Genomic DNA, 7,500 nt, shown 5'->3' on the forward strand with positions numbered 1-7,500 from the left:
CTGGCTCCTGAGGCTAGTACAAATAAGAATATCACCTTTTGAGTCAAGTCTTTCAGCGAGCAATCTTCATTGTTCAGGGTTGATGGTAAGTGAAGAACTTTATCCAAAGACCATGAAATGGGCTTTGGAGGAGCTGCAGGCCGAAGTTTAGCGCAGGCTTTAGGAATCTTGTTGAAGATTTCATTAGAGAAGTATACCTGGAAGGCGTATAGTATTGGTCTGGCTAGGGCGGATTTACATGTAGTAATCGTATTAGCTGCTAAACCTTGTTCATGCAGATGGATGAAGAAGGACAAGCAGAAATCCATAGAAATCTGCTCAGGATTCTTCGCCTTGACAAAGGCCACACATTTCTTCCAGGAAGACTCATATTGTCTTCTTGTTGACTTTGACTTATATTCTTCTAGGAAGTTGATACTGTCCCTAGAAATCCCAAACCGTTTCTTGACCGCTAAGGCGAGAAAATCATTAGATGAAGGTTCTGGGTTTTCACTGATGAAGCTGAGACAGTCAATTTCTGCACTTGCTGAGTCAGAACTGGGTCCGGCAACGGGATCAGTTTCAGGCGTAGTTCCGTTACCAAGGGGAACCAAACGCTGTTGGGCCACTTGTGGGCCACTATTGCTGCCGTCCCCCGAAAGGATCTCAGTTTGTCGAAGACTTTCAGCAGAAGGTTGGTTGGAGGGAATAGGTAGATCTTGGACCATTTGTTCCAATCTATGGAAATTGCATCCATTGCTTCCGCTAGAGGATCCTCGTATGGGGCTACATACCGGGGTAGCTTCTTGTTGTCGCTTGTTGCGAAGAGGTCTATCTGCAGTCCTGGGACTTTGCATAATATGAAAGAGAATGATCTTGCGTCTAGCGACCATTCGGACTCTATCGGGTTGACCATGGATAGAGCGTCCGCCGTCACATTGCGGAACCCTCGAAGGTGGACTGCTGACAAGTGCCATCTCTTCTTCTTGGCTAGACGAAGGATGGCCAATATCACTTGATTTATGTGAGGCGATCTCGAGCCTTGTCGATTTAGGCATCTCATTACTACTTCGCTGTCTAGAGCCAAACGGATGTGGATTGAGCAGCGAAGTTTCAGCTTTTTCAGAGATAAAAAAACTGCCATGGCTTCCAGAAAATTGATGTGGAAGGACTTGAAGAGGGGACACCAGGTTCCTTGGACTTTCCAATGATGAGAATGACCTCCCCACCCCTCCTTCGAGGCATCCGTATGAACGGTGACTGCTGGAGGAGGTGGTTTCAAGGGTACCTTGTTTCTTAGGTTCTTGGCCTCCGACCATGGCTTGAGTAGTGATTGCAGACGATTTGGTATCGGTCTCTGTAGATCTCTTCGAGCGTTTGATGCGTATTTTCTCCAAACTCCTGATGCATCTTTTAATTGTGCTCTCAATACTGGATCTGTCACCGAGGCAAACTGAAGGGACCCAAACACTCTCTCCTGTTGCCTTCTTGATATTCTGTTGGATTGAAGGAGTCTTTTGACAGATCCTGCTATCTCTTTCCTCTTTTTTGATGGAATGGAAAGTCATTGTGACTGTAGGTCCCAGTGGACACCTAGACACTGGAACTTTTGAGCTGGAGAAAGCCGAGACTTTTTCAAGATGATCTTGAATCCTAAGTGTTCCAGGAACTGGATCACTTCCTTGGAGGCTTGCATGCATTCTTCCTCGGATGCTGCCCACACCAGCCAATCGTCCAGGTAGTCTACCACCTGGATTCCTTTCAAGCGTAGTTGATGAATGACTGCATTCGCAAGCTTTGTGAATACCCTTGGTGCTATGTTTAGGCCGAAGGGCATAGTTCTGAAAACGTACTTTCTTTTCTGTAGTTTGAACCCCAGGTAGGGGGAAACTTGTCGGTTGATTGGAACATGCCAGTATGCATCCGTCATGTCTATAGAGACTGTGAATGCCCGTTTGGGCAAAAGGGTCCTTATGTGCTGAAGCGTCAACATTTTGAACTTGTGGCTCACTATGAACTTGTTGAGTGGTGATAAGTCCAGAATGACTCTGAGCTTTTCCGAATCCTTCTTCGGAACACAAAATAGCCTTCCTTGAAATCTGATGGACTTTGCCTTCCATATAACTCTTTTGTTCAAGAGTTCCTGAACATATTCTTCCAGTACGGGGGTTGAGTGTTGGAAGAATTGAGGGAAGTTTGGTGGAGTTGAGCTCCAACTCCACCCTAGTCCTTTCTTGATTAGGCTGTGGGCCCAGAATCGAAGGTCCAACGATCCTGGAAGTGGAGAAGTCTCCCTCCTACCAGCAGCATCTCACTTGGAGTACTGGTTGGAGGACTTGCCTCCTTGGACACATCCACATTTGTTGCCCCTACCTCTGAAGGGGGTCTAGAGGATCCTCGAAAGGAGCCTCGAGACTTCGGCTTAAAGGTAGTTGATTGCCTTGCAAATACTAGGGTGAACACGGGCGACTGGGTCGCCAACGTTTGGGGCACCAGTTGAAAGGTGGTGGTTGATTGTGCCACTGTCTGGGGCATCGTGGCCACGGGAAGCTGTTGCTGTTGCTTTGGCCGAGAGGCCACTCTTGGTCGTTTTGACTTGTTCTTCGGCTGGGGACCCTCATCATTGGAAGATTTTCTTTTAGAGGACAAGCCCCATTTGGAGAGGAGATTCCTATCCTCCGAAGTGGCTTTATCTACGACCTCTTTGACCACTTCACTTGGGAAGAGGTCCTCTCCCCAGATATTGGAAGCTATCAGCTTCCTTGGTTCGTGCTTCACTGTAGCAAAAGCGAACACAAACTCCTTACAAGCCCTTCTGGCTTTAATAAAATTGTACAAATCCTTGGTGACTGTTGCCAAATGAGATTTGGCAAAGACCATGTATATATCTTGGGTGTCTGGGATGCTTGCCTTAGTCTCTAAGCTAGTCTGCAGAGACATGGAAGCAGCGAGACGCTCCTTAGTCTTCTGTTCCCTGCGCAGGAGAAACTCTGACAGCTTCGGGAGATCTTCGTTGAACTGCCGTCCAGCAATATATGCCTCTAGCTTCCCAACTGTGAAGGTGTTATGGACATCCTTCCAATTCTTATCATCTGAAGGGAAGGCGAGGGAAAATGGTCTACACTCTTCAAGTGTAGGGCAAGGTTTCCCTGCCTCAACTGCCTTTAAGGCTGCCTTAAACCCTTTGTCCATAAAGGGGAAGGCACGTTTGGGGTCGGCAATAAAGGATGGGTGCTTTTTGCTGAGAGCCGGCACCTTGGAACTAGTAAAGGCCCTCTCTTTCAAAGTGGTTGTATATAAGGCCTGTGCTTTAGATAGTTCAAGGACAATCATCTCCTTCGGCTCTGTTTCCTCATTGGATGCTGGTTCCGTCCTCAGACGGACATAGCAATCCAGATAGGCCCCTTTACTAGGCCAAAATTTGATTTCCTCTACTGGAACTGTTCCCAGTTTCTCTGAGAGGAAGATCTCCCCCCCCCCCCAACATAGGCATATGCTCTGCGTACCTCCATGGGTTAACGTCAGAGAAGGTGGGGAGGTTCTTGACGTTTAACTTCTTCAGGGCTAAACGTGACGCAACTAGCTGATTATTCTCCATCCGGAAAGATGCTTCTTTCTCGGACAAGATCTTCTGAATGCCCTGCACCATGGACAGTAGCGAGTGTAGCGTACTTGTAATGAAATCCAACTGGGGTGCGGTGGAAGAAGTCGAAGGCGTCGGTTCAGTCACCGCTGCTGACGATACCAAAATCGTTTCAGTTTTCTCGACTTCAGTCTCAGGATGTATCTCATCCTCCTGCTCCAGTTCATCCACTAGGAGATTGTTCTTGATCTCCTTCGAGACAACAGACATGTTGTCCTCTAATTGGATGCTCTGTAAGGCATCCGAAACATCAGGTTCTACCGGAATCTGAACTAAGGGGATCTCAGGTTGAGCCTGGGGAACAATTGCATCCGCAGATGCATTAGGGAAGAGCCAATCCCTCATCCTCTCATTAGGAAGGTATGGGCCAGAGGTGTTCTTCTGAAAACCCCTGACCCATTTTCGCAGGGTGTCCCTTGCTGCATCCCTAGACTCAGTAGACTTTTGATCATCAAAAGCCTCTTTAATCAGTTTGTCACAAACGGTACATACCTGTGGGTCCCAGTACTCGAGAGCCCCTTTGGTGACTGCGCAGCGAGCATGGGCCCTGCACATGCCATGTCCGTAGAAGCTCTTACTACGCACCCTGCAAAAGTTGTTCCCGCACACGGGATGCTCCTCCTGTAAAGAAAGAAAAGCTATAAGTATTCGGTGAAATTCTCAGATTTCAGCATACATATTTTAATTAATAATTAATTAATATTTAATTAAAATTAGCTTGGATAGAGTAAGCTAGAAAGTAGGAAAGACACCTACATGTGTTTCTTGTCCAGCCCATTGCTATGACCTCCTCCAATATTGAACTATAGATTCATAATGAATTCAAGGGAAAGATAATATCCTTGAATATAAGGTGTCTTCTTAACACAATCTTCCATGTTCAATATAGGGATTAAATTAATGGGTAATAACCATTAATTGGTAGGGAGAATCACCCCCTAAAAGTGATGGTCTTACAATTGACTGCCCATGAACTACTTGTAGGTTGGAAAACTTTTGGGCTACAGCAATGACTGGCGACGGCATGGCGCCAGTATTGCAGGGCTTACCGGCATCTGCCGGACCCCGTCAGCATATGCCGGGCCGGCCGGCACATGCCGGTCCTGCCGACATATGCCGGACTTGCTAGCATATGCCGGGCCTCCCGGCATATGCTGACCTAGCGGACATATGCCGGGCCTATTCTGGGCTATTTGAAACAGATACTGTCTTAAAAGTAGTGGGTGGCAGGTCGGCAGTTGCCGCTCTGACCGCCGGCAGCCGAAGAATCCCTCTATCAAGTAGGACCCGGCGGCAACCGGCGGCAACTATATACATTTTGGGTGGCCGGCTGCCGGGCGAGAACTTAGTTGCCGGCAGCCGGTCATAGTATGTTGATTGTCGTTGGGTTGTCGATCAGCGACACCCACGGCAAGTGGCGGCAGAGTAACTGCCGGCCGACAGACACCCAACATGGCCGACGACAGCTACTAGCTGCCGGCGGCCGGCCCAGTATATGGAAAGGCAGAGAGAAAGAGAGGATGGGGGACGGCAAAGGCTCAGCCTTGCCGGCCTACATCCCAAAAGAGGGTGCAAGTGGAAGGGGGAATTATATTCGGGCTTCCACTCAACCATATACCATTCATATGGGGTATGGAAGGCAGTCCAAGGGAGGACTGGAGAGCACACTCAAAGATATGAGGGTACCTGCCGGCAGCCGGGCCAGCCGGCAGCAGACAGGGAACCTCAGGCTAATTCTATATATTACCCGTAGGGTCAAATGTAGAACAACGGCCAGAAGAGTGATGGTTCATCCAACACAAAAGAGACAGTGGGGAAGGGTTAAAAGTCCTATAAGTAATGGTAAAACCCTAGGGCATTACCTAACTTGAAGGATTTTGATCTCATAAAGTAACCTCAAGTAGGAGAAATCATTTCCCCAGGTTAGGTTAGTTAAGTGAGAAAGCGGCCATAGGACACAATCTCACTAGAGAACAGAATCTCGTCCAGAGATCTTAAGTAAGGAAGAAATCGTTTCTTCATACTAAGATATACTAGTACAGGACTGTCTGCCGGAACGAGGAAGGAGGAAATTGATATACAAGAACCTCCAGTATGGCCTAGGGAGGATTAGCCTCCTGAACGGCAACCTAACCTGACTTGGGAAGCCATTTCACCAAGACAGTAGGATGCCTAACACAGACTTTACTCTGATTTTCCGCTCTCAGCTCAAAACCGTGTCAGTGGTTAAGAGAAAGAGGCGAAACACCCCATTAAATTTTGCCAGAACACAGTTCACAGCAAAGTTAACTGAGGGTAGCCTAAGCTGATGAGAGGGAAGGTTAATTGCTCTTAGATCTCGCTAGAGATGGTATCGACTTAAAAGGTATAGGAGGTGTCAGTCTCCCCTTAAAAGACAATACAAGAGCAATAAGGGACATGTAAGAAAGTATACTAAAGCCCCTAGGCTATCAACCCTGGATAGGTACGCTCCTTGGACACCCCTTTAAGGGTATACTCGGTCGCGCGAGACCCGGACGCAAAAAAAAATTCTTGAAAAATCTGTTTTTGCAGTAACCTCCTTTTTTTTTTGCCAAAAAAAGTTCAATGAATGCTTAAAACTACTGTAAAGATAAATACTACTCATCTGCTGAAAAACTATTTATTATAAATATTTTTAAAAATTAAGTAGAAAAATAAAAAGACCTTACATAAAAATTCATAAAAAAGAAGTTTATACATATATACACAAATCCTTTTAGGAATTGATTCTTGAATGTTTAGGACACATCTTGATGTATTTTGGATGAAGTCGGACCCATGGAGGTGAAGATCTGAAATGAGAAAAAAAGGGTAACTTTTTTTGGCCAAAAAAATTTGTCCAAATTTCATGAATTTTTTTGGGTACCCAAATGATATAGGAAGTGGCTAATTTTCTTAGGGAATAAACATATGTTATCCTAAAATAGAAATATGTAAAAAAATCTTCATTATTTTGTAAATTACATTTATATCAGGGGCCATATCTAAATGTCATTTTTTGAGTACTTAGAAATTTCGTAAAAAAATACATATATTTAATATATAATATGATATTTATGCAGGTAAAAATATACCAAAATATCACAAATTCTATAGGGAACAAGAATATATATAGATAGGGCAACTTACGCTTCGGATATGTCCACAAAATGGCCGCCAACCACACTGACTCAGACTCCCTAATGTGTCACCTGAAATGCAGGAAGGGTATGTCAATTTCAAGGTGTTATTTACTAATCTAATTATTCTTGGATATGCATAAAAATTGTATGGTGGATTGCTGGATGATTGTCAATTATTTTACGACTATAAAATTAGAATTCTGACCCAAAAAAATTTTTTTGAAGGGAAATAAAATCGAAAAAAAAATGTAAAACAACATAATATTTTAGCTAAAAAAAATTGATGATATTCAATCAAAAAAGAAGTAAACAAAATTTTCCGACAAATAAACATCTAAATGAATCATTACTCTGTGATAGTTCCTTAGTACGTAGTACTTTTGAAAGAAATGAGAAAAAACGAAAAATTGGCAATCGCAGGAAAATCGAACACATACCTATATATACGCCATATCTGGCTAAAAATAAAGATAGGCATGGGTAACCAGATCATCTAGAAACACTTTACAACACTATAAAAATATAAGTTTTGCGACACTACTTGCCAATTCCTTACGGTAACATGACTAAGCAAAAAAATGCAAAACAAATATAAAGGGGCACTTGCGGAAAAATGGCCAACATTCTAATATACAGAATTTCAGAAAAAAAAAATTTCAGCCACGTGCTAGGCAAACCATCAAGGCACATTTTCCGACAAATAAACATCTAAATGAATCATTACTCTGTGATAGT

Source organism: Palaemon carinicauda, chromosome 16 (assembly GCF_036898095.1).
Source record: "Palaemon carinicauda isolate YSFRI2023 chromosome 16, ASM3689809v2, whole genome shotgun sequence".
In the NCBI taxonomy this organism is placed as follows: Eukaryota; Metazoa; Arthropoda; class Malacostraca; order Decapoda; family Palaemonidae; genus Palaemon; species Palaemon carinicauda.